The 27,014-nt window shown below is 37.2% G+C and overlaps 2 pseudogenes; one reads left to right on the forward strand and one right to left on the reverse strand.

Annotated features, from left to right (window-relative positions):
• Positions 1–4,418: 4,418 nt before the first annotated feature.
• Positions 4,419–6,526, reverse strand: LOC138919968 (olfactory receptor 1571-like; annotated as a pseudogene).
• Positions 6,527–6,531: 5 nt separating this feature from the next.
• Positions 6,532–25,808, forward strand: LOC106781267 (olfactory receptor 14C36-like; annotated as a pseudogene).
• The last annotated feature ends 1,206 nt before the right edge of the window (positions 25,809–27,014 follow it).

A 27,014-nucleotide genomic window follows, 5' to 3' on the forward strand; every position in this document is an offset into this window, starting at 1 on the left:
TATCTTTCCATTTCTTCGTGTCTTCTTCACTTTCTTTCAACAAGTTCTTATCATTTTCAGTGTGCAGGTCTTTCACTTCCTTTGCTAAATATATTCCAAATATTTGGTTCTTTTTGTTGTAAATGGGATTGTATTCTTAATTTCTCTTTCTGCTAGTTCATTGTTAGTGTAAAATCAAAACTCATTTTTGTACGTTGATTTTATACCCTGAAACTTTACCTGTTTATAATTTCTAATAGTTTCTTGGTGGATTCTTTAGGGTTTTCTATATATAAAATCATGTCATCTGCAAATAATGACAGTTTTACTTTTTTGTTTCCAGTGTGGACCCCTTTTACTTCATTTTCTTGTCTAATTGCTCTGGCTAGGATTTCCAACACTATGCTGAATAAAAGTGGTACAGTGGGAATTCTTGTCGTGTTCCTGTTCTTAGGGACATAGCTTTCAGGTTTTCACCATTGAGTATAATGTTGGCTTTGGCTTTTTTGTATTTGGCATTTATTATGCTGGGGTACTTTCTTTCTATATCCATTTTATTGAGGTTTTCATCATAAATGGATGCTGAATCTTGTCAAATGTTCTCTCTGCATCTATTGAGATGATCATGTAATTTTTATTGTTTATCTTGTTAATGTGATGTATCACATTGATTATTTTTTGGATGTTGAGCTATCCTGCATCCCTGGAATAAATCCCACTTGATTGTGGCATATGATCTTTTTAAAGTATTGTTGCATTTGATTTGTTAATATTTTGATGAGGATTTTTGCATGTATGTTCATCAGTGATATTGGCCTATTTTCCTTTTCTGTGTTGTCCTTGTCTGGTTTTGGTATCAGGGTAACGTTGTCCTTGTAAAATGAGTTATGAAGAGACCCATCTTCTTCAATTTTTTTGAATAGTTTGAGAAGGATAGGTTTTAAGTCTTCTTTGAGTGTTTAGTAGAGTTAATCAGAGAAGCTATCTGGTCTTGGTCTTTTGTTTTAAGGTTTTTGATTATTGTTTCAATCTTCTTACTAGTGATCAATTTTTTTTCAGACTCCCTGTTTCTTCTTGATTCAGTTTTGGGAGGTTGTATGATTCTAAGAATGTATCCATTTCCTCTAGGTTACGCAATTTGTCGATATATAGCTTTTCATGGTATTCTCTTATAATCTTTCATATTTCTCTGGTATCCATCATAATTTCTCCTCTTTGAGTTCTTACTATATTTACTTGAGCTTGCTCTCTTTTACTCTTAGTTAATCTAGTCAATGGTTTATCAATTTTGCTTATCTTTTCAGAAAACCAGCTCTTAGTTTGATTGATGTTTTGTATTTTCTTTTTAGTCTATTTCATTTATTTGCAGTCTGACTTTTAATATTTCCTTTATCCTGCTGACTTAGGGCTTTCTTTGTTCTTCTTTTTCTAGTTCTTTTAGGTGTAATGTTTATTTGAGATTTTTCTTGTTTGTTGAGGTAGGGCTGTACTGCTATGAACTTCCCTCTTAGTACTTCTTTTGCTGCATCTTATAGATTTTGGTATCAAATATTTTAATTTTCATTTGCCTTCAGGTATTTTTTATTTGTCCTTTGATTTGTTTATTGATCTAGTAGTTGATCAGTAGCACATTGTTTAGTCTCCAAATATTTGTGACTTTTTCACAAATGTAGTTGATTTCTAGTTTCGTTCTATCGTTGTTGGAAAGATGCTTGATATGATTTCAATCTTAAATTTGTTGAGACTTGTTTTGCTTCTCAACATGTGGTATGTCTTTGAGAAGGTTTCATGTGCACTTGACAAAAATCTGTATTCTGCTGTTTTTGGATGGAATGGTCTATATATTTATCAAGTCCACCTGGTCTAATGTTTCATTTGAGGCCAATGTCTTCTTGGTGATGATTCTTCTAGATAATTTATCTATTGATGTAAGTGGGATGTTAAATTCCCCTAGTATCATTGTGTTGCTGTCAATTTCTCCCTTCAGGTCTGTTAATAGTTGCTTTATATAATTTGGTGATCGTATGTTAGGTGCATATATATTAATAAATGGTATGTCTTCTTGGTGGATTTTCTCTTTTGTCACTATTTAATGCCCATCTTTGTCTCTTCTCATCTTTTTTGGCTTGACATCATTTTTGTCAGATATAAGTAGGTCAGCACTGCTTTCTTTTGTCTGCCATTTGCTTGGAGTATCATCTTCCATCCCTTACTTTAAGCCTATGTTTTTCTTTAGAGCTGAGATGATTCTGCTGGAGGCAGCATATGTTAGCTCTTGTTTTTCAATCCATCCAGTCACTCCATTTCATATTTAGAATGATTATTGATATATGAGGACATAATGCTGCCATTTTATCTTGTTTTCTGGTTGCTCTGTATTTCCATTGTTTGCTTTCCCTTGTGTTTCTGTCTTGTATTTCAGTTTTCTGGTTTTCCGTGATGTGTTTCTCAGTTGTCTCTTTTTTCATGTTTTGTGTCTCTGCTCTGAATTTTTATATTGTGGTTACCATGAGGTTTGTATAAAAGCTCTCACGGATAAGATAGCCCTTTTTTTGCTGATAGCATCTCATCTTCATTTGCCTATGCAGGTTCTGTCCTTTGCCTCTTCCTTTTCTTTGTTTTTGTTGACACAAATTATGCGTTTATTTTTTTGAGGAAGATTAGCCCTGAGATAACTACTGCCAATCCTCCTCTTTTTTTGCTGAGGAAGACTGGCCCTGAGCTAACATCCATGCCCATCTTCCTCTACTTTATACATGGGACACCTATCACAGCATGGCTTGCCAAGCAGTGCCATGTCCGCACTCAGGATACGAACTGGTGAACCCTGGGCCACAGAGAAGCAGAATGTGCACACTTAACTGCTGCATCACCAGGCCAGCCCCTGTTATCCGTTTTTATATTGTGAGTTAATTATGAAATTAAAGTGATTATAGTTGTATTTAATGCTTCCTTTTTCTTTAGTCTTTGTTATAATTAAGTGTTTATTAATCCATTCTGACATAGAGTTGAAATTTTATGATTTTGTTTATCATCTTGCTCAAAGTTTCATATACCTTTGCATTTTTTGTTTCAGGTAGGAGAGCTCTTTTCATGATTTCTTGTAAGACAAGTCTAGTCGTGATGAACCCCCTCAGCTTTTGTTCTTCTAGCAAAGGCTTTATTTCTCCTTCATATATGAAAGGTAACTTTACTGCATAGAGTATTCTTGGCTGAAAGGTTTTATCTTTCAATATTGTGAATATATCATTCCACTCTCTCCTGGTCTCTAGAGTTTCTTATGAGATGTCTGCTGATAGCCTAATGGCAGTTCCCTTGTGTGTTATGGTTTTTTTTCCACCTGGATGCCTTTAATAGTCTTTTTTTTTTATCATTTACCTTTGACAATTTTAATATAACATGTCCTGGAGAAATCCTTCTTGCATTGGGATAATTTAGTATTCTTTTAACTTCATGGATTTGTATATCTAGTTCCTTCCCAATATAGGAGAAGTTCTCAGCTGTTATATCATTTAAAACACTCTCTTCCTCTTCTCTCTCTTCTCCTTCTGGGTTCCCCCTTATCCGTATGTTGCCTTTTCTAATTGAGTCAGATAATTCTCATAGAATTTCTACGTTATTTTAAAATCTTAGTTCTCACTCCTCTTCTACCTGCATTACCTCTGGATTTCCATCTTCGAGGTCACTGATTCTCTCTTCCATGTGATCTGCTGTATTGCTACTTTTTTCTAATGCATTCTTCCTCTCATTTATTGACTTCTTCAGCTCCATAATTTCTATTTAGTTCTTTTTGCTTCAATCTCTTTAGTAAAGTATTTCTTTTGTTCATTAATTTTATTCTTGAACTTAATGAACTGCTTTTGAGTTTTGTCATAGCGTATTGAGATTCTTTTTTTTTTTTTTTTTTTGAGGAAGATTAGCCCTGAGCTAACTGCTGCCAATCCTCCTCTTATTGCTGAGGAAGACTGGCCCTCAGCTAACATCCATGACCATCTTCCTCTACTTTATACGTGGGATGCCTACCACAGCATGGTTTTTGCCAAGTGGTGCCATGTCTGCACCCGGGATCCAAACCGGCAAACCCCAGGCTTCCAGAAAACGTAACATGTGAACTTAACTGCTGCCCCACTGGGCCAGGCCCCACATGTTGAGATTCTTCATGACATTTTTTGAATTATTCCTCAGTTAGTTCACACTCTTCCATGAATTTATGTTTGGTTTGTGGAAGATTTTTATTTTATTTTTGTGATTCTGTGTTACCATGGCTTATTGTGGCACTTAATGAATTATTCCTCTGCCAGCACATTTGCTGTAGCAAACACTTTTCTTAGTTAGGTAAGACTTTTTTTTTAAATTCTAACTCTTCAAACATTTGGATAATACAGCTCTTTCTCTTTCTTTTCACCAAGTGGCTTGATAGCACTAGTTTTTGTTTTCTCTTACCTGTATTTCCTCTGGATAGTTTTAAAGATCAGCATTTTCCACTCTCCATTGCCTCTATTAAGGATGTTGCTAGTACTGTCATCTTCACAGGCTGCACCTTTGGGGATCATGGATGTCTTGCTGTTGCCTCTGTCACTGTAGCTGTTGTCTTCAGTGCCAAGGCTGCAGACATGAATATTGTCTTTCTCACATCCAAGATCCTCTGCATCAGAAGCACTGTTTCCATTGCATGGAAAAGGAAATTTTTGGGAGGGAGCTTGGACCATGGGACTCCACCTCCAATGTTGCCTTTTTCCTTGTGGCTGCAGGTGATACCACCATTGGGAGGACAGATTTGTATGCCTGCCTCCATTGCTGCTACCAGGCTCTGGGCTGCAGTTGGAGGCCCAGGATTGTGAGGTTCTTCCTTGCTGCTGCTGTGCTCCCTGTGACCATAGGCACCAGTGCAATCAAGAGGGTTGACTCACTTGTGCATCTTTTCTACTGTCCACTGTGTTTTCTGGGCCTGAGGGTGGCTGGCTCAGCCACTGTGGCAAAAACCCAGGATCCTGGGCACCACCTCTGCTGTGCCACCGTTTATCCTCCTCTGTGTGCTCCAATCAAGCCACCTTCACATGTATCTGTGTATGGATCTCTGGCATCCTGACGTGTTGGACAATGTAACTTTTTTTGACTCTGGATGTTTTACTCACTGTAGATTGAAGGGGAGAGACAAAGGGATCCTTTCACACCACCATTGTGATGACATCTCCCTAGAGCATGTTTTTGATAAGCAATTTTTGCCTCACAACTCTGCACCAGGGATACTCTGGATGCTGAGCTGATAAGAGAACAGGATCTTAATGAAAACAATGACACCCCACCACCAGCTATGAAACAAACTATATGTTAATGTCTACATTATCAGGAAGATCAGTTAAGGTAGTGATATAGAAAAGAACGGTAGACATAAAAGTGAAAAAAACTGTGGTCTCAGAATTTCCTATACAACACAATTATATAAATATCCTAAGCTGTGAAATTTAATTTATCCCATAAAACAAGTACAACTCATCACTGAAAGAAGCAAATGAGAATCTCCAAATTGTTTCTGATCCAAGATTGGGAATAACCTTGAGAAATTAGGAAAACAACAAAAGGAAAAATTGTTGGATATTGGAGGGAGCAGAAAGGTTGATAAAGTGAGTTATTTAAATTCAATAAAGTGGTTAAAATTTAAAACATTAAAATTCCAGCATATGAATAGGTTTAATTTCTTTCGTGATCTGATTGAAGAATCACAATTTCTGGCTGTTAGGCATAGAGCCCAAGAATCCCAGGCATTTCTTGAAAAGTGGCATTTTATTGCTTTACCCTGAAGAGCACATTCAGAGCTTCCTTTATGTCTTTGTTCCTCAGACTATAGACAAAGGGCTTCAGCATGGGGGTGACCATGGCCTACATCACTGAGGCTGTGGCACTTGACTGTGAGCTGTGGATAGCAGCAGAGCTGAGGTACACACCTAGGCTTGTACAATAAAATAGGGAGACAACTGCGAGGTGAGATGCACATGCAGAAAATGTTCTATACTTCCCCTGAGCTGATGCGATTCCACATATGGAAAAAATTATCTTAGAGTCAGAGCAAAGGACACCAGCCTGGGAACCACCACCCAACAGGACTGTTGCAAAATACATCACCGTGTCATTAAGAATGGTGTCAGAACAGACAAGTTGGACCACCTAGTTAAGGTCACAAAACAAGTGGGGGATTTTCAAGTCTCTGCAGAAGGGCAGTTGTGACGCCATCAAGCAGTGTAACATGGAAAGCAGGACACTGATATTCCATGTTACCAGAACCAGCAGTCCACAGAGCTGAAGGTTCACAATGACCATATAGTGCAGGGAATGGCAAATGGCCAGAAACCAGTTGTAGGCTATCACAGTCAGGAGGAAACTGTCCAACCCCACAAAGAGTATGAAAAAGTATGTCTGCATGATACAGATTTCTAAGTTATGACTTTTCCCTGTGTCTGTATACTCACCAGCACCTTTGGAGTAGTGGTGGAGGTGATCCATGTTCTACATTGGACAGGTTGGAGAGGAAGAAGCACATGGGAGGGTGTAGAGATGAGAGTCATAGCTAATGGCCAGGATGATGAGCAGGTTCCTGAGTATGCTTACCAGGTACATGGGCAAGAAAAGTCCTAAGAATAAAGGTTGCAATTCTGTTTCCTATGAAAATCTCAGAAGAATCTCTGAATTTTGTGGATCATTTCCTCTTTCCATGTAATTGATGTGACTACTAAAACAAGAGAAAACGAACATGACACAATCATGCATTACTGAAGTGGCAGAGAAGCTATTATTTATATCTGACAGTGAAGAAATTAATGTTTATATTTCTGTATGAAACATAATAAGAACACTAGAAAGCTAGAGATAGAAGGAAACTACCTCAACATACTAAAGCTGTTTATGAAAAACCCACAGTGAACATTATGCAGTCATTCCTTGGTATTCATGGGAAATTGGTTGACCCATATGGATACCAAAACCCACAGATGTTCAAGTCCAATACATAAAATAGCATTGTCTTTGCATATAATCTAATCACATCCTCCCATATACTTTAAATAATCTTTAGCTTACACAATGCAAATATTGTTATACTGTATTGTTTAGGGGTTTATGAAGAGAAAAAATCTGTACATGTTCAGGACAGAAGCAACTATAATAGATCCTTCAATCTATGGTTGTTTGAATCCACAAATGCAGAACCTACAGATACTGAGGGCCAACTCTACTCAATTGGGAAACACTGAACATCTCTTTGTAAGTTCAGAAACTTGACAAGGATGCCCACTTTTGGAACTTTTATTCAAAATAATATTGGAAGGTCTGCCCAGAGAAGTTAAGGAAAGAAAAAGAAGGCCAACAGGCACATGAAAAGATGTTTACCATCACTAATTATCAGGGAAATGCAAATCAAAACTACAATAAGATATTACCTCATGCCCATCAGAATGGCTACAATTAACAAGACAAGAAATGACAAGCATTGGAAAAGATGTGGAGAAAAAGGAACCCTCATACACTGCTGGTGGGAATGCAAACTGGTGCAGTCACTATGGAAAACAGCATGGCAATTACTCAAAAAATTAAGAATAGAAACCACTTGATTATTTATTAACATGAAAACATGAATGCAAAAAGATATTTTCACCTTATGTTCATTGCAGCATTATTCACAATAGCCAAGATTTGAAAACAACCTAAGTGCCCCTCTGTGTATGAATGGATATAGAAGATGTGGTTTATATACACAAAGGAATACTACTTAGTCATAAAAAGATGAAATATTGCCATTTGTGAAAACATGGATGGTCTTTGACTGTATTATGCTCAATGAAATAATTCAGATCAACAAAGTCAAATACATATGATTTCACTCATAAGTGGAAAATGAAAACAATACCAAACAAACACATAGATACAGAGATTAGATTGATGGTTACCAGTGGGACAGGGGGAGAGAGGACGTCAAAATTGGTAACGGGGCACCTGTGTATGAAGATGCATGGTAATTAGTCTTTGGGTGGTGGACATGGTATACTTTATGCAGAAATCAAAATATAATAATGTACACTTGATATTCATATAATGTTATAAATCAATGTTACTGCAATAAAAAAATTGGTAAACCCACATTAAACAATAGCTATCACTAACCAAAAAGAAAGAAAGAAAGAAAGAAAGAAAGAAAGAAAAAGAAAGAAAGAAAAAGAAGAGGCATGGAAATTGGAAAGGAAGAAATAAATTTTTGTCTGTATGCAGATGATGTGATATATGTAGAAAATTCTAAACATTTCACAAAAATACTAATAGAACTAATAAATTAATTCAGCAAAGTGACAGGATAAAAAGTCAAAACACAAAAAATGTTTCATTACTGTATACTAACAATGAACAATCTGAAAAGGAAATTATGGAAACAGTTTCATTTATAATGGTATTCAAAAGAATAAAATACTAGGAATTAACTTAAGCAAGGATGTGAAAGACCTGAACAATGACAATTATAATACATTGATGAAAGAAATTGAAGAAGGCATAAATAAATGGAAACACACATCATGTTCATGAATTGGAAGACAATATTGTTAAAACGTCAATACTGCCCAAAGCAATCTAAAGGTTCAATCCAATCCCTGTTGAAATCCCAATGATGCTTTTTGCTGAAATAGAAAAATCTATCCTACAATTCATATGGAACCTAAACAAACCCCAAAGAACCAAAATAACCTTGAGGATGAAGAACAACACTGGAGACGCACATTTCTTGATTTCAAAACTTATGCAGGGCTACACTGATCAAAATAGTGTGATACTGGCATAAAGACAGTTTATAAGCCAATGGACCAGAATAGAGAGCCCAGAAATAAACCCTGACATATATGGTCAAGTGATTATTGACATGAGTGCCTAGATCATTCAATAGGGAGAGGAGAGACTTTTCAACAAATGGTGCTGGGAAAACTGGATATCCACATACAGAAGAATAAAATTGGACACTTGCCTAACACAATATACAATACTAACTCCAAATGGAGTGAACATCTAAAGGTAAGACCTAAAATTATGAAAATCTTAGAAGAAAACACAGGGCAAAAACTTCAGGACATTCGATTTGTCAATGATTGCATGGAGATGACACCAATGGCAGAGGTAGCAAAAGAAAAAAAAGGGCACGTTAGACTTCATGAAAATTTAAAAAATATGCAAAAAATGACACTATTAACATGATAAAAAGACAACACATGGAATGGGAAAAATGTTTGTAAATCATATATCTGATCAGGGATTAAAATCCAGAATATGTAGAGAACTCATAAAACTTATAAAAAGAGAAAAAAACACAAAACAACCCAATCTAAAAATGGGAAATAACTTGAATAGACATTTTTCCTAAGTAGGTATACAAATAGCCAATAAGCACATGAAAAAGTACTCAACATCACTAATCATTAGGAAAATGCAAATTGAAACTACAATGAGAAACCACCTCATACCTGTTAGGATGACTACTATCAAAAGAACAGAAAACAAGTGTTGGTGAGAATGCAGAGAAAATGGAACCCTTGTACACTCTTGGTAGGAATGAAAAATGGTACTATCATTGTGGAAAACAATATGCTGGTTCCTCAAAAAATTAAAAGTACAATTACTGTATGATCCACCAAATTCATTTCTGGATATATATCCAAAAGTATTGAAAGCAGGGCCTTGAACAGATATTTGTACATCCATGTTCATAACAGCATTATTCACGATAGATAAAACATGGATGCAACCCAAGAGTCCATTGACAGATGAATGGATAAGCAAAATGTGGTATCTACATACAATGGAATATTATTCAGGCTTAAAAAGGAAGGACATTCTGACATGTGATACAATGTGGATGAACTTTTAGGGCATTATGCTAAGAGAAATTAGCCAGTCACAAAAGGACAAATACTGTATGCTTCCTCTTATATGAGTTGCTTAGATTAGTCAAAATCATGGTGTTAGAAAGTAAAATGGTGGGTGCCATAAGTTGAGGAGAGGTTAAAATGGAGAGTTATTGTTTAATGAGTATAGAGTTTCAGTTTTACAAAAGGAGAAGAGTTTTAAAGATGGATGGTGGTGATGGGCACCAAACATTATGAAAGTATTTAATACCAGTAAACTGTACACTTGATGGTATATTTTATTTCATATGTATTTTACTGCAGTAAAAAGAATTGAATAGATAGAAAAATTTATCCAAAAGAGATAAGCAGTGACATTTTTATGGTGTCAACACCTTATAGATTGAACACATGAAGAGAAAAATGAGCAAAAGAAATAAACTAAAACCAACAATTGACAAAAGGAACCATACAAAGTATAACAAAAGTTGAGGGTTTTTTTCTTCTTTTTTGTTTTTGTTGGTTTTGCTGAGGAACACTAGCCCTGAGCTAACATCTGTTGCCAATCTCCCTCTTTTTTTGCTTCAGGAAGATTAGCACTGAGCTAACAACCATGCCAATCCTCCTACACTTTTTATATGTGGGTTGCTATCACTGCATGGCTGATAAATGGTGTAGGTCTGCACCTGGGATCTGAACCCATGAACTCGGGCTACCAAAGAAGAATGTGCCAAACTTAACCACTACACCGTGAAGCTGGCCTCAGTTGAATGTTTATTATGTGAAACAGAATATTTTTTTCCTATGCCTATTCCTTATTTATTTTGACCATATTTATTTGGATTTCATGTGATCCAATATGGGATGAGGCAATCCCCTTTTGCACCATTCTTGCATAACATCTTTTCTTTGTTATTTTTGGGCTTTTGTTTTTTATCTCTTTCTGATGAGTACAATGATTCCTTGAAGATTCAAGGAAACATGTCATCACCAAAAGATAAGGATATTCTTCAATAACAACTCCAAGGCACGAAATTTTGTGAAGCAGCTGATAAAGAATTCAAAATAGATGTTTTGAGAAAATTCAATGAGCTAAGAAAACACAGACAGACAATTCAGTGCATGAGGAAAACTATGTACGAACAAAATGAGAAGTTGAACAAAGAAATGGAAATCATTAAAAGGACCAATAGAAATTTTGGAGCTGAAGACTTTAGTGAATGAAATTAAAAATAATATGTAGAAGATCACAGCAGAATATACCAAACAGAATATAGAATTAGTAAGTTAGAGGATAAGACTTTGAAATAACAGACTCAGAGGAGAACAAAGAAAACAGCTATTTATAGAACATTCCCTCCAACAGCATCAGAATACACAGTCTTCTCAAGGACACACAGTGCACTCTCCAGGAGAGACCCTATGAGACACCACAAAAAGATTCTTAGCAAATTTAAGAAGACAAAATCATACCAGGTATCTTTTCTGGCAACTATGGCATGAAACTAGAAATCAATAATAGGAGGAAAGCTGGAAAATCCACAAATATGTGGAGATTAAATATGTTCCAGAACAACCAATGAGGCAAAGAAGAAATTAAAAAGAAAATCAAGATATAAATTTAAATGAACAAACAATGGAAGTAACATACATGCCAAACCTATAGGGTACTGCAAGAGCAACTCTAAGAGGGCAGTTTATAGGGATATACGCCTACATTAAGAAAGAACTGAAGGGGAGTGATGCCAGCATCATGGCAGAGTGAGATGTTCCCTTTGTCTCATCCCTCTAACTTAAAACTAAATGCACATCTATTACCCAAGACAGGATTCCCTACACAGCACAACAGGATGCCTGAGAGATCCACACAGCTATACATCTGAGGGTGGGTGGACTTGGAACCCAGGAAGTAGGAGAAATAAGAGAGTGGACACCTTCCCCTCCCCAGAGGCAGCAATCCATTTGATGGATCCTCACACAGCAGCTGGCATGATTGTGAGTGGAGGCAGGGGGAGCACAGCCCACATGTGAACATTTTCAGAGTGGTGGCCTGGCCTCTGGGTGAATCCACCTGTCCCAGTGTCTCTGCCTGTGTGAATGCTCCCTGCCAAGAGGCTGTGGGTCAGCTCTTGTGAAGGTATCTTGCCAGTCGAGCACAGCATCCCAGCTGGACCTGACCATTGAGTGCAGTAGCCCAGCCAGACCCACCTACCTAGAACAGTGTCCAGTCTATTCAAGGTGCCCCACCCAAGTGAGAAGAGCCTGCCCACAGAGTGCAGCAGCCCCACCTACATGAATGCAACCTGCCCATTCAGCACACCAAGCACAGCAGCCCGGCTGGACCCACACACCAAATGCAGTGACATGGCCTATGTTATGGCATCCCACCCCTGTAACTGCCACCCACTTCCAAGCACAGCAGCCTGGCTGTGACCCACTTGCACAGCACAGTGGCCCCACCCATGTGAGCAAGATCCAGCAAGTGCTGTAGCCAGCATGTCCAAGTAGGGTGACCCAAATGGCCCAATTGTGAGCAGGCTGGTGAGGAACAGAGCCTTTGCCCCCACCCCCAAGCAGTGACAGGTGGAATTTATGACCAGATACCACCACAAATGTACCAGCACTGGATACATTCATCAAACACTGTGAAGAACTACAGTAACACCACAGAGCAAAAGGAAAATGACAGCTCTCCTGAAACCAAACCTGAAGTAACAGAAGATTACAGTTTAAATGACAGAAAATTCAAAATAGCTGTCATAAAGAAACTCAGTGGGTTACAAGAAACTCAGAAAGACAGGTCAATGTGCTCAGGAATAAAATTAATGAACAGAAGGAATACTTCACCAAAGAGATTGAAGTCCTTACAAAAAACAATAGAGAAATTCCAGATATGAAGAACAAGAACAACAAACATAATAATGTAGAAAGCATAAAAAATAAAGCAGATCTTATGGAGGAAAGAATTAGTGACCTGGAAGATAAAAATCTAGAAATGCTTCAGTTGGATAGTGAGAGAAATTTAAGATATTTTTTAAAAATAAAGAAATTCTTTGAGAAATATCCAACTCAGTTAGGAAAAGTAACAAAGATTATAGGTATCCCAGAGAGAAAAGAGAGGGAGAAAGGAGCAGAGAGCTTGTTCAAAGAAATAATAGTTGAGAACTTCCCAAACCTAGGAAAGAAACTGGTTATACAAGTACATGAAGCCAACATAACTCCTAATTATATCAATGCAAAAACACCTCCAAGGCATACAATATTAAAAGTGGCAAAAGTGAATGACACAGAAAAAATATTAAGAGCAGCAAGGCAGAAGAAAATAACCTACAAAGGAACCCCTCTTAGGCTTTCAGTGGATTTCTCTGTGGGAATCTTACAGGCTAAGAGATAATGGAATGATATATTCAAAATAATGAAAGACAAAAACTGTCATCCAAGAGTACTCTTTCCAAAAAAATTATCCTCTAGATATGATGGAGAAGTATAAGCTTTCCTAAATAAAAGCAAAGGTGAAGGTGTTCATCACCATGAGAGGTGCTTCACAAGAGACCGTGATGGGAGCTGTCCTACCTAAAACAAAAAGGCAAAGGTTTACAAACCTTGGAGCAAGGAGATAAATAGACACAAAAATCAGAAAGTTGCAGCTCTCTATCAGAATAGGTTAACAAGCAATTATAAAATAATAGATAAAGGGAAAGAAAGCATCAAAAATAACCATAAACACTTATATTTAGTCACAAACTCACAAATATAAAAATATAACCATAAACACTTTTATTTAGTCACAACACCAAAGAATAATTTGTGACAACAAGACATATATCGGGAAGAAAGGGATGGGACCTGCATAGGCTAATGCAGATAAGAGGATGTCAGAAAATGAGCTATCTCACCTATGAGATCTTTTATACAAAACTCATGGTAACCACGAGAGAAAAGATCAGAGCAGAGTGACCAATAATGACTAAAGAGAAAACTGAGAAAACCATCACACTAAAGTGGTAGTCAGAAATACAAGGGAAAAGAAAAATGAAAATAGATAAAATGGCAGTATTAAGCCCTAATATATCAATAAACCCTCTAAATGTAAGTGGATTGAATTCACCAATCAAAAGACACAGAGTGGCAGGATAGGTTAAAATACAAGACCTAAGAATATTCTTCTAAGGAAACACAACTCAGCTCTAAAGACAAATGCAGGCTAAGAGTGAAGGGATGGAAGGTGATACTCCAAGCAACTGGCAAGCAAAAGAAAGCAGGTGTAGCCATACTTATATCAGACAAAGTAGACTTCAAGATAAAAATGATGATAGACAAAGATGGGCATTATGTAACGATAAAAGGAACATTCCATTAAGAGAACACAGCACTTTTTTATTTAAAGATTGGCACCTGAGCTAGCAACTGTCACCAAACTTCCTTTTTTTCTGCTTTTTTTCTCCCCAAATCCCCCCAGTACACCATTGTATATTTTAGTTGTGGGTCCGTCCAGTTGTGGCATGTGGGACGCCGCCTCAACGTCATCTAATGAGCAGTGCCATGTCCGTGCCCAGGATCCAAACCCTGGGCTGCCGAGGCAGAGCGTGCAGGCTCAACAACTCATCCAGAGGACCACTTCCAGGACACAGCACTTTAATATATATGCACCTAACACAGGAGCACCACAGTATATAGATCAACTCTTAACAGACCTAAATGGAGAAATTGACAGCAACACAACAATAGTAGGAGACTTTAAAACCCCACTGACATCAATGGATAGGTCGTCCAGACAGAAAGTCAATAAGGAAACTGTAGCCTTAAATGAAGGACTAGACAAGATGGGCTTAATAGAGGTATATAGAGCATTCCATCCCAAAACACCAGAATACACATTTTTCTCAATGGACATGGAACATGTTCAAAGATAGACCATATGTTGGGAAACAAGGCAAGCCTCAATAAGTTTAAAAAGATTGAATTCATATCAAGCATCTTTTCCATTCACAATGATATGAAACCAGAAATTAACTATAAAAAAGCTGGAAAAGTCACAAATATGTGTAGACTAAACAACATCCTACTGAACAACCATTGGATGAATGAAGAAAACAAAGGAGAAATAAAAAATACCTGGAGACAATTGAAAATGAAAACACAACATACCAAGTCTTATGGGATGCAGCAAGCAGTTCTAAGAGGGACATTCATAGCAATACAGGCCCCACTTAGCAAAAAAGAAAAATCTCAAGTAAGTTATCTTAAACTATATGTAAAAGAAAGAGAAAAACAAGGACAAGTAAAGCCCAAAGTCAGCTGAATGTGGGAAATAAAAATTAGAACAGAAACGAATGAAATACAGATTATACAGACTAAAAAAACAGTTGAAAGGATCAGTGAAACTAAGAGCTGGTTCTTTGAGAAGATAACAAAAATTGACAAGCCCTTAGTGAGACTCACTAAGAAAAAAAGAGAGAAACCTCAAATAAACAAAATTAGAAATGAAAGAGTAGAAATTACAACTGATAGCACAGAAATACAATGAATAATAAGAGAATACTATGAAAAACATATACCCCAAATTGGATAACCTAGAAGAAATGACTAAATTCTTACTATCATACAACCTCTCAAAACTGAATCGATAAGAAATAGAGAATCTGAATAGACCAATCAGAAATAAAGAGATTGAAATGGTAGTAAAAAAACTCCCAAAAATCAAAAGTCCGGGCGCCTGCCTGGTGGCATAGTAATTAAGTTTGTGAACTCCAAATTGGCAGCCTGGGGTTCGTGGGTTCAGGTCTGGGGTGCAGACCTACATGCCACTCATCAAACCTTGCTGTGGCAGCATCCCACATACAAAACAGAGGAAGACTGACACAGATGTTAGCTCAGGGAAAATCTTCCTGAAGCAAAAAGAGGAAGATTGGCAACAGACCTTAGCTCAGGGCCAATCTTTCTCAATCAAAACTGCCACAGCAACAAAAGTCCAGGACCAGATTGCTTCTCTGGAGAATTCTACGAAACACTCAAAGAAGACGTAATACCTATCCTTCTCAAACTATTCTGAAAAACTGAAGAAGATAGGAGGCTTCCTAACTCCTTCTACCTAGCCAACAACACCCTGATGCCAAAAGCAGACAGGGACAACACAAAAGAGGAAAACTACAGGCCAATATCACTGGCGAACATAGATGTATTTGAAATTAAGCCAATTTCACAATGTGTTGATAAACACAGATTTATTACACATTTTAATAAAGAGCAGAATGAATTATTGCTCTTTACCCCTCTTTTATTTTATTTTTTTAAATTCAGGAAGACTTTATTTTGTTTTATGATCTTTCTGAGCAAGACTTTCTCTCCAAAAAATCTGGGAAACTACATATACCATTTCCTGTTTTTTTAAAAAAAGTTAGTTGTTTCTTTTCAGATGTACATCATAATATATTTCAAATTCTTTGTAGATTACATCATGTTCACCAACCAAAAACTAATTATAGTCCATCCTCTCACATGTGAGCTTAATCATCCCTTTTGCCCTCCCTCCTCCCCGCTTCCCCTATGGTAACCGCCAATCAAATCTCCAATGCTACGTGTTTGTTTGTCATTGTTTTTATCTTCTACTTATGAGTGAGATCATATGGTATTTGACTGTCTCCCTCTGACTTATTTCACTCTGCATAATACCCTCAAGGTCCATCCATGTTGTCACAGATGCCCAGATTTCATCGTTTCTTATGGCTGAGTAATGATCCGTTGTGTATAAATACCACATCTTTATCCATGCGTCCCTTAATGGGCACCTAGATTGCTTCCAAGTCTTGGCCATTGTCTTTAATGTTGCAATGAACATAGGGGTACAAGTATCTTTATGCCTTTGGGTTTTCAAGTTCTTTGGATAAATACCCATCAGTGGGATAGCTGGATCATATGGTAGATCTGTACTTAATTTTCTGAGGAAGCTCCATACTGCTTTCCATAGTGGCTGCACCTGTTTGCACTCCAACCAGCAGTGAATAAGGGTTCCCTTCTCTCCAAACCCTCTCCAACGTTTGTTGTTTCCTGTCTTGTTAATTATAGTCATTCTGACTGCAGTGAGGTGATACCTCATTGCAGTTTTGATTTGCATTTCCCTGATAGCTGATGATGTTGAGCATGTTTTCATATGCCTGTTGGCCATCCGTATATCTTCTTTGGAGAAATCTCTGTTCAGATCTTTTTCCCATTTTGTAATTGGGTTGTTTTTTTTTTGTTGTTCTTGAGCTGTATGAGTTCTTTGTATATTTTGTATATTAACTCCTTATCTGATATAAGGTTTGCAAATATCTTCTCCCAATTTTTAGGTTGCCGTTTCACTTTGTTGATGGTTTCCTTTGCTGTGCAGAAGCTGTTTAGTTTGATGTAGTTCGATTTGTTCATTTTTTCTTTTGTTTCCCTTGCCCGGTCAGACATGATACTTGACAATATGCTGCTAAAACCGATGGCAAAGAGCATACTGCCTATGTTTTATTCTAGAAGTTTCATGGTTTGGGGTCTTATATTCAAGTCTTTAATCCATTTTGAGTTGATTTTTGTGCATGGTGTAAGGGAATGGTCTACTTTCATTCATAAATGTGTGGGTTTATTTCTGGGCTCTTGATTCTATTCCATTGATCTGTGTGTCTGTTATTGTATCAGTACCATGCTGTTTTGGTTACTATGGCTTTATAGTACATTTTGAAATCAGAGAGTGTGATACCTCCAGCTTTGCTCCTTTTTCTCAGGAATCCTTTGTCTATTCGGGTCTTTTGTTGTTCCATATAAATTTTAGGATTCTTTGGTCTATTTCCGTGAAAAATGTTGTTGGAACTTTGATAGGGATTGCTTTGAATATATAGATTGCTTTAGGAAGTATCAACATTTTAACGAATTTAATTCTTCCAATCCCAGAGTATGGAATATCTTTCCATTTCTTTGTGTCTTTGATTTCTTTCAACAATGTTTTATGGTTTTCGGTGTACAGATCTTTCACCTCTTTGGTTAAGTTTATTGCTAGGTATTTTATACTTTTTATTGCAATTGTAAATGCGATTGTATTCTTAATTTCTCTTTATGTTAATTCATTGTTAGTGTATAGAAATACAACCAATTTTTGTATGTTGATTTTGTATCCTGTGACTTGACTGTATTCATTTATTGTTTCTAAAAGTTTTTTTAGTGGGTTCTTCAGGATTTTCTACACATAAAATCATGTCCTCTGCAAAGAGTGACAGTTTCACTTCTTCTTTTCCAATATGGATCCCTTTTATTTCTTTTCCTTGCCTGATTGCTCTGGCTGGGACATCCAATACTATGTTAAATAAGAGTGGTGACAGTGGGCATCCTTGTCTGGTTCCTGTTCCTAGAGGGATAGCTTTCAGTTTTTCTGCATTGAGAATGATATTTGCTGTGGGTTTGTCATATATGGCCTTTATTATGTTGAGATATTTTCCTTCTATACTCATTTTATTTGGAGTTTTTTTAAGATTTTATTTTTTTCTCCCCAAGGCCCCCAAGTACATAGTTGTGTATTTTTAATTGTGGGTTCCTCTAGTTGTGGCATGTGGGATGCTGCTTCAGCATGGCTGATGAGTGGTGCCATGTCCATGCCCAGGAGTCGAATGGGCAAAACTCCAGGCCGCCGAAGCAGAGAGCATGAGCTTAACAATTCGGCCACGGGGCAAGCCCCTAGAGTTTTTTTTGTTTGGTTGTTTATCATAAATGGATGCTGTATCTTCTCAAATGCTTTCTCTGCACGTATTGAGATGATCATGTGATTTTTATTCTTTATTTTGTTAATGTGGTGTATCACTTTGATAAATTTGCAGATGTTGAACCATCTCTGCATCCCTGGAATGAAACCCACTTGATCATGATGTATGATCTTTTTAATGTGTTGTTGTGTTCGATTTGCTAGTATTTTGTTGAGGACTTTTGTATCGATGTTCATTGGTGATATTGGCCTATAATTTTCTTTTTTGTGTTGTCCTTGTCTGGTTTCAGTATCAGGATAATGTTGGCTTTGTAGAATGAGTTAGGAAGCCTCTCCTCCTCTTGAATTTTTTGGAAGAGTTTGAGAAGGATAGCTAATGTCTTCTTTGAATGTTTGGTAGAATTCACCAGGGAAGCCATCTGGTCCTTGGCTTTTAGTTTTGGGGAGGATTTTGATCGCTGTTTCAATCTCCTTACTGGTGATTGGTCTATTCAAATTCTCTACTTCTTCTTGGTCCAGTTTTGGAAGGGTGTAGGTGTCTAAGAATTTACCAATTTCTTCTAGATTATCCAATTTGTTGATGAAAGTTTTTCATAATATTGTCTTCTCTTTTGTATTTCTAAGGTGTCCATTGTAATTTCTCCTCTTTCATTTCTGATTTTATTTATTTGAGCCTTCTCTCCTTTTTTCTTGGTGAGTATAGCTAAGGGTTCATCAATTTTGTTTATCTTTTCAAAGAACAAGCTCTTGGTTTCATTAATTTTTTCTATTGATTTTTTAGTCTCTATTTCATTTATTTCTGCTCTGAGTTTTATTAGTTCCTTCCTTCTCTCGATTTGGGGCTTTGTTTGTTCTTCTTTTTTCCAGTACCTTTAGATGCTCTTTTAGATTGTTTATTTGGGATTTTTATTGTTTGTTGAGGTAGGCCTGAATTGCTATAAGCTTCCCTCTTAGAACTGCTTTGTTGTATCCTAAAATTTTGGCATGTCATATTTTCATTTTCCTTTGTCTCCAGGAATTTTTTGATTTCTCCTTTGATTTCTTCATTGACTCAATGGTTGTTCAGTAGCATTTTGTTTAATCTCCACATTTTTGTGGCTTTTCTGGTTTTCTTCCTGTAGTTGATTCCTAGTTTCATACCTTTGTGGTCAGAAAAGATGCATGGCATTTCAATTTTCTTAAATTTATTGAGACTTGTTTTGTGGCCTAATATGTGATCAATCCTGGACAGTGTTCCATGTGCATTTGAAAAGAATGTGTATTCTGTGGCGTTTGGATGCGATGTTGCATATATATCTACTAAGCCCATCTGGTCTAATGTGTCATTTAAGTCCAGTGTTTCCTTGTTGATATTCTGTTTGGATGATCTATCCATTGGTATAAGTGGAATGTTAAAGTCCCCTACTATTATTGTGTTACTGTCTATTTCTGCTTTTATGTCTATTAACACTTGCTTTATATATTTAGGTTCTCCTTTGTTGGGTGCATAGATATTTACAAGTGTTACATTTTCTTGTTGGATTGTTCCCTTTATCATTATGTAGTGCCCGTCTTTGTCTCTTGTTACAGTTTTTGTTTTAAAGCCTATTTTGTCTGATATAAGTATTGCTACCCCTGCTTTCTTTTCTTTGCCACTTGCATGAGATATCTTTTTCTATCCTTTCACTTTCAGTTTGTGAGTGTCTTTAGGTCTGAAGTGTGTCTCTTGTATTCAGCTTATACATGGGTGTTGTTTTTTTATGCAATTGGCCACCCTATTGCATTTAACTGGAGCATTTAGTCCAATGACGTTTAAAGTAGCTATTGATAAATATGTATTTATTGCCATTTTGTCACTTTTTTCTGAGTGTTTTAGTAGTTCTTCTCTGGTCCTTTCTTTTTCTCTTGCTCTCTTCCCTTGTGATTTGATGGTTATCTTTAGTAATATGTTTGATTTCTTATTTGTGATTATCATGAGCTCTTATTCAATATCCTATGTATATAACAGTCTATATTGAGTTGATAGACTCTTTAGCTTGACCTCTTTCTAAAAGCTCTGCTTTTTCACTCCCCCCCTCCAAGATTTTATGTTTTGGAAATAATAATATAGTCTCTCGTTTAATGTGTGTTTATCCATTACCCTCTTATCATTGAAATAGGTGATTTTAGTGCATTTGTCTTTTAACCTTCATATTATCTTCACAGGTAGTTGATCTGCTACCTTTTACTATATTTTCACCTTTATAAGTGATTTTATTGCCTGTGTTATTTTTTTTGTTCTTTGAGATTTTTTTTTTATCTCTACTTGTGATCATTCTTTCCCACTTAAATAAGTCCCTTCAGTATTTCTTGTAGAATTGGTTTCTTGGTGATAAACTCCTTTAATTTTTTTCTTGTCTAGGAAGCTCTTTATCTCTCCTTCCATTCTGAATGAGAACCTTGATGGATAGAGTATTCTTGGCTGTAGGTTTTTTTCCTTTTAGCACTTTAAATATGTCATGCCATTCTCTTCTTTCCTATAGGGTCTCAGCTGAGAAATCCTCTGATAGCCTTATGGGCTTCCCTTTGTATGTCACTTGTGGCCTTTCTCTTGCTGCTTTTAGGATTCTCTCTTTATCTTCTATTTTGGACATTTTCATTATAATAGGTCTTGGTGTGGGCCTCTCTGGGCTTATCTTCTTTGGAGCTCTGTGTGTTTCCTGTGCTTGGATGTCTGTTTCCTTCCTAAGGTAAGGAAAATGTCATCTATTATTTCTACAAATAAATTTTCTGCCCCTTTGTCTCTCTCTTCTCCTTCTGGGACATCTATAATGAGGATGTTAATGTGCTTGATATTGTCCCAGAGTTCCCTTAGACTGTTCTCATTCTGTCTAATTCTCTTCTCTTTTTCCTGTTCAGCTTGGGTGATTTCCTCTAGTCTTTTGTCTAGCTCGCTGATCTGTTCTTCTGCATCCTCTACTCTCTTATTGAGTCCTTCTAGTGACTTTTTCATTTCTAGTATTGTATTCTTCATTTCTGATTGGTTCTTTTTTATATTTTACAATTCTTTGCTGATGAGCTCACTGTGTTCGTCCAGTCTTCTCCCAATATCTGTAAGCATCCTTATGATATTTTGTTTGAACTCTTTGTTGAATAGATTGCTTATTTCTGTTTCATTTAGTCTGTTTTCTGGGGTTTTGTCCTGTTCCCTTGTTTGGAAAGTATTCCTTTGTCACCTCATTATGCCTCTTTCTCTGTGCTTATTTCTATGTATTAGGTGAGTTGGCTATGCCTCCTGATCTTGGAGAAGGCGCCTTATGTATGAGATGCCTTATGAGGCTCAGCAGTGTGCTTCCCTCTTGTCACCAGTCTAAATGATCCAGGACTGACCCCTTTGTGGGCTACTTGTGTCCTTCTGTTGTGGCAGGGTTACTCTTACTGCAGGTACCCAGGGAATCTAGTCTTTCCTTTCCTGGCCAGCTGTTTGTAAATCTGATTTGGGAAGCCTCAGCACCGTTGGCTACAAAGTCTATCAGCACACTCCTAATTGGGTTGGTACCCAGTGTAGCTGGTTGCTAGGCTCAGGGGCTTACAGATGCTATAGGCCTCAAGCCTACAAGGCTGCTGTCAGTTCTCATAGGAGTATAGCTGTGTGGGGCTGGCCTTAGGTACAGGAGCACTCAATTGTTTCAGCCTTTGGAAGGTGGAGCTGATTCTTCTTATGGCTATTTGTGAAGCACTGGTCTTCTATCTGCTGATAAGCCTCACCCACAACAGGATCCCACCCAAGGTCAACACAGTCCTGGTCCATGCACATTTCCCAACCCCCTGGACTGTACCCCAATGCCCCACTGCAGAGGCCTCCACCTCTCCACCAATGCCCCCCCAGAGTTCACCTCCTCCTCACACAGGCCCTGTCCCACAGAGGTGGACATACTTGCCTGCCTGTAAAGGATAAAGACACCCAGTCTATGCAGGCTGACAAGTAGCCTGAGGGCTTGCTGCTAGGTGGGGCCAATCCCTAGGGAGGGCTGCCTGTCCTGGCTGAACTGGATTAAATCTCTGCTCTAGTGTGTGTGGCAGAACCCTGGGCTAACAGGCCAAGGGAAGAAACTCAATGGCCCCCACCCCAACTGGGGTCTGTGTTAGCCCACCACAACCAGGTCAGAACAATTGCCCCCACCAATGTCTCAATTCTCTGGAAAGTTACCTCCTCTCACCAAGATGCCCCCAGTGTCCCCCAGGTAAGTCTTATTTCACCAAAGGACTGTCAGCACTCTCTCTGGTGATTTTAGGTTGCTGCAGTGACTGAGTTTGTCCATGGGCCCTTTAAGACCCGGGTCTTTTTGGCTTTCAGCCAATAGCTTTTCTGGGGGGTATCCCTGCTGCAGCTAATAACCAGTGAAGCCAGAAAGTAAGACCCTCACCTCAGTTGGGCTGAATCTGAAGGATGCTTATAGCAGTATCGCCCCTGCTCCAGACCTCACTCCTCCAGGGAATGCTGTGTACCTTAGGGTGTCTCCTGCCTGGCCAGCTGAGAAGCTCTGCTGCTCCCAAAGATGGTTATTTTCCTCTCCAGCAGGAATTTCTGCCTCTTCTGCCTTAGTCAGGACTGTCCCTTATTGTGGAGGTTCTTTTTATCCAGTTTTCAGTTTTCTCTCCAGGGTAATTTTTCAAAAAATAGTTGTAACCTGGTTGTATTCATAGGAGGAGATGAGTTCAGAGTCTGCTTATGCTGCCATCTTGACGAGATCTCTACTCCAGTATATCTTATCATTTTTCATTTATTCATCACATACAATTTAATCATTGAGCAACTTATAAACAACAACCACAACAAAAGAAATGGAGCAAAGCATCTGCTGGCTTTTCAATGTGAAGCAGCTTGTGAAACATGTCATATAGCTGATGTGATAAAAAAAAGTTCATGACTTTAGCTCAGGTTGTCTACGAAGACATCATATGTATCATGTTTCATAAGTTCATTGTAGAGGATACTAACAAAATGATGTCTGAAGGAATTGGTCAATGAATGGGTCTAGATTGTACAATTTTGAGCAGAATTTAGGAGAATTTTAATTTCAAATAAACTGTGAAGTATAGTAATTTTAGCTCTGGACATTTTAGCTATTTGTAGTTCCAATTGTCAGAGTTTTATTATAACTATTATTATTATTAGTGTTATTTTGAGGAAACTCAAAGAAAGAGTTGTAAAAGAGTGATAGAGGAAATCAGAGAAAATACAATTAACACAGTTAAGTCAAGAGAAAAGCTGGTTAACACTGCCACTGGTGAATAAACCAAACAAACTGAGGACTGATGGCATAAACAATAAAGATGTGATGACACCAACAAAGTTGTTAAGTGATTCAGAAACAAAGGATGAAAATTTACAAAATTAGTTGTAAAAACTGGATTAAATAAGAAAAAGAAAAATTATTAATTTAGCGGAAAAAAAGTTAAATTAGTATTAAGAGATATTGTACCATAATTTTGCTGTTTCATTTTGATTTTCAGCTAGCAGAATCAAAAAAGTTTTGAAAGGTGAAAACAGGAGAAGATAATAAGGGAATATCAGGGGTAGCTTCAAGAGTCTCTAAGGAAACATGAATACTTGGCTTATTCATTCTCTCTTTAAAAAGAGAGGTGAATGACTAGAAAAATAACGAAATATAAAATTTTAATAGAAAAATTTCACTGAGGAGTAGATTCAGTGTGGGGAAATGTATCAGGCAATGACGTTGTGATCAATTTGAGATATTAAAGTAGGTATAGTTCCAAATGATATTAATATTTTATGTCAGGGACAGAAGATAATTTTGACACTTATGCATAAAAGTTTAGCTCTAAAAACAAAGTCACTTTTCCATTTCCAGATTTTTTAATATCATCTGAAATTTAAACAAAAATGTAAGGCTAGAAAATGACCAAAAGATTTCATTCTAATTACCCACTGTTCAACAACATGACCACCAAAATTCCTTTCAAACACAACTATATTCATGTAATCTGTCTATAGTTACGTCTACCAACGTGACTATGATAACATTGCCTTGGAATTGGAAATGTATAGAACTATATGTTGAACATTTATATGTTGTTTATGAACAATTAGGTTGTGATTGTCACTCCATTACTACAGAAGGAATAAGAAGAAGGTCATGTAGGCTAATGGAGGACCACTGAATTTTCCTTCAAAAATATTAGAGACATCAATAGAGTTTAGAATTAGATAGAGGTCAAGACAAAAAATAGTTAAGAAACATTTCCCTAATGTGATTCTTCACATGCTCGTGACTTCTCTCCTTACTTCCCAGGTACAACTTGTGCCTCCCACAGATCCGAGTTCCATCATGATGATGGAATTTCTCCTCATGGAGTTTTCCGATGTATGGGAACTACAGGTGGTGCATGCTTCTCTCTGATGTATTCGTTAACTCTAATGGGTAACATTCTCATTATTACCTTCACCACTTTTGACAGAAGTCTTCACACACCCATGTACTTCTTCCTTAGGAATCTGTCCATCTTGGCTGCATGCTACATTTCTGTAATTTCTCTTAATTCACTCATCAATTCCCTGCTTGACAGCAGGACAATTTCAAAGGTGAGATGTGTAGCTCAGTTCTTTCTAGTTGTTTTCTTTGTATATGTGGAGCTTCTGTCCTCACCATCATGGCCCATGACCACCATGTGGCTATCTGTCAGTCCCTCCACTACCCTGTGACCATGCACCCTCAATTCTGCATCCAGATGACAGTGGCTTCCATACTCAGTGCCTCTGCCTATGCAGAGGTGCATGCTGTCAACACATTCTGGCTGCTCTTCCATCAGTCCAATGTTATTTGTTAGTTTTTCTGTGGCATCTGCTTTCTACAAAAGCTTTTCTGCTCTGACACCTTTAGCCATGAGATGGTGATTGCTGTCTCTGGTCTTGGAATTCATGGTGGCTGTCTTTATATTTATCATCAGGTCTTACATTCACATATTTTCTATTGTGCTCAAGTGTCCAAGTAAAGCACACAGAACAAAGGCCATTTCTACTTGTGTCCCTCACATCCTCCTGGTGTCTATCTCCCTCAGCTCAGGCTTTTACATATACCTATGCCACCTGCAACCTCTGCCACATTGAGGACATAGTCCTTTCTCTTTTTTACTCCATAATCCCCCCATTCTTAAACCGTATTATCTACAGCCTTAGAATTAAACAAATAAAATGTATCATCAAGAAAATCATGAAAAAGACTGTCTTATTCATGATATGTATAGGAAATTACTGAGGCTCACCCTAAATTAGCCAGCCATGGTCGTCTAATGGTCAAGATTTGGTACAGTCAGCACTGTGGCCTGGGTTCATTTCCCAGTCAGGGAGCCACACCACCCACCTGTCAGTTGCCATAGTGTTGTTGATGCATGTTGCTGTGATGCTGAAAGCTATGCAACTGACATTTCCAATACCAGCAGGGTCACCCATGCTGGATGGATTTCAGTGGAGCTTCTTGATTAAGACAGACTAGGAAGAAGGACCTGACCCCCCACTGGCAATAAAATTGGCCATGGAAACCCTATAAATAGCAGAAGAACATTGTCTGATATAGCACCAGAAGGTGAGAGGATGGTGCAAAAAGACCAAGAAGGGTTTTCTCTGCTGTATGTAGGGTCAATAGGAGTCAGAATCTACTGTATGGAACTAATAATGACACTCTAAATTATTGAGTGAAATCCAAGTCTTCAGTGATAAGTGCTTGAGATTATATAGATATAACTGATATAAATTTAATGAATAATTAAAATATATCATATATTGAAATATTTTCTTTCTGAAGATTTTGGATTATCTGACTATACCACTGGGTAAAAGATCTGATATTATGCATAAGAGATCCTCATTCATGCTTTGACAAGGTAAGAGCTCTCACTAAAAATTTCAGTTTTAAAAAGCCAAAAAGGTTACCTTTAGAAATATTTTATGTTAAATTTCTGTTCTATATTTATCTACTGTTCAAATATTTAAAAACTTAGAATTAAAAGTGTCAATTAATCTTGAAAAGCCAAATTTGATATTATAGAAAGAATAAAAATATTGTTCCTTATTCATTAAAAAATAAATATGAAAATTATCTGTTCTTTAGAATATCATAAAATATGAATGAAAGGTATGCTGTGAAAGGAAAAGTGCATTTCTTGGTTTGATTCCTATTTTCTTATTTGTTGTAAAAGAATGTGTTCTTTCATTATCACACCATGGTTTCATGGGTGTGCGCACATGTCCAACCTCATCAACTTGTATACACTAAGTATGTGCAATTTTGTATATATCAGCTATATCTCATTAAGAAAAAAAGAAATATGTAAGTTTGTTAAGATTACTTAGTTTAGATATATAGTCACATTTTTTTTCCTACCATTATCTATTGCAATACAACACTTCATCTTTTAACCTCTCTTACTTTTGGTTCTTTTTGGTGTCAATTATGTTTATTGAA

This window comes from Equus caballus, chromosome 21, assembly GCF_041296265.1.
Source record: "Equus caballus isolate H_3958 breed thoroughbred chromosome 21, TB-T2T, whole genome shotgun sequence".
In the NCBI taxonomy this organism is placed as follows: domain Eukaryota; kingdom Metazoa; phylum Chordata; class Mammalia; order Perissodactyla; family Equidae; genus Equus; species Equus caballus.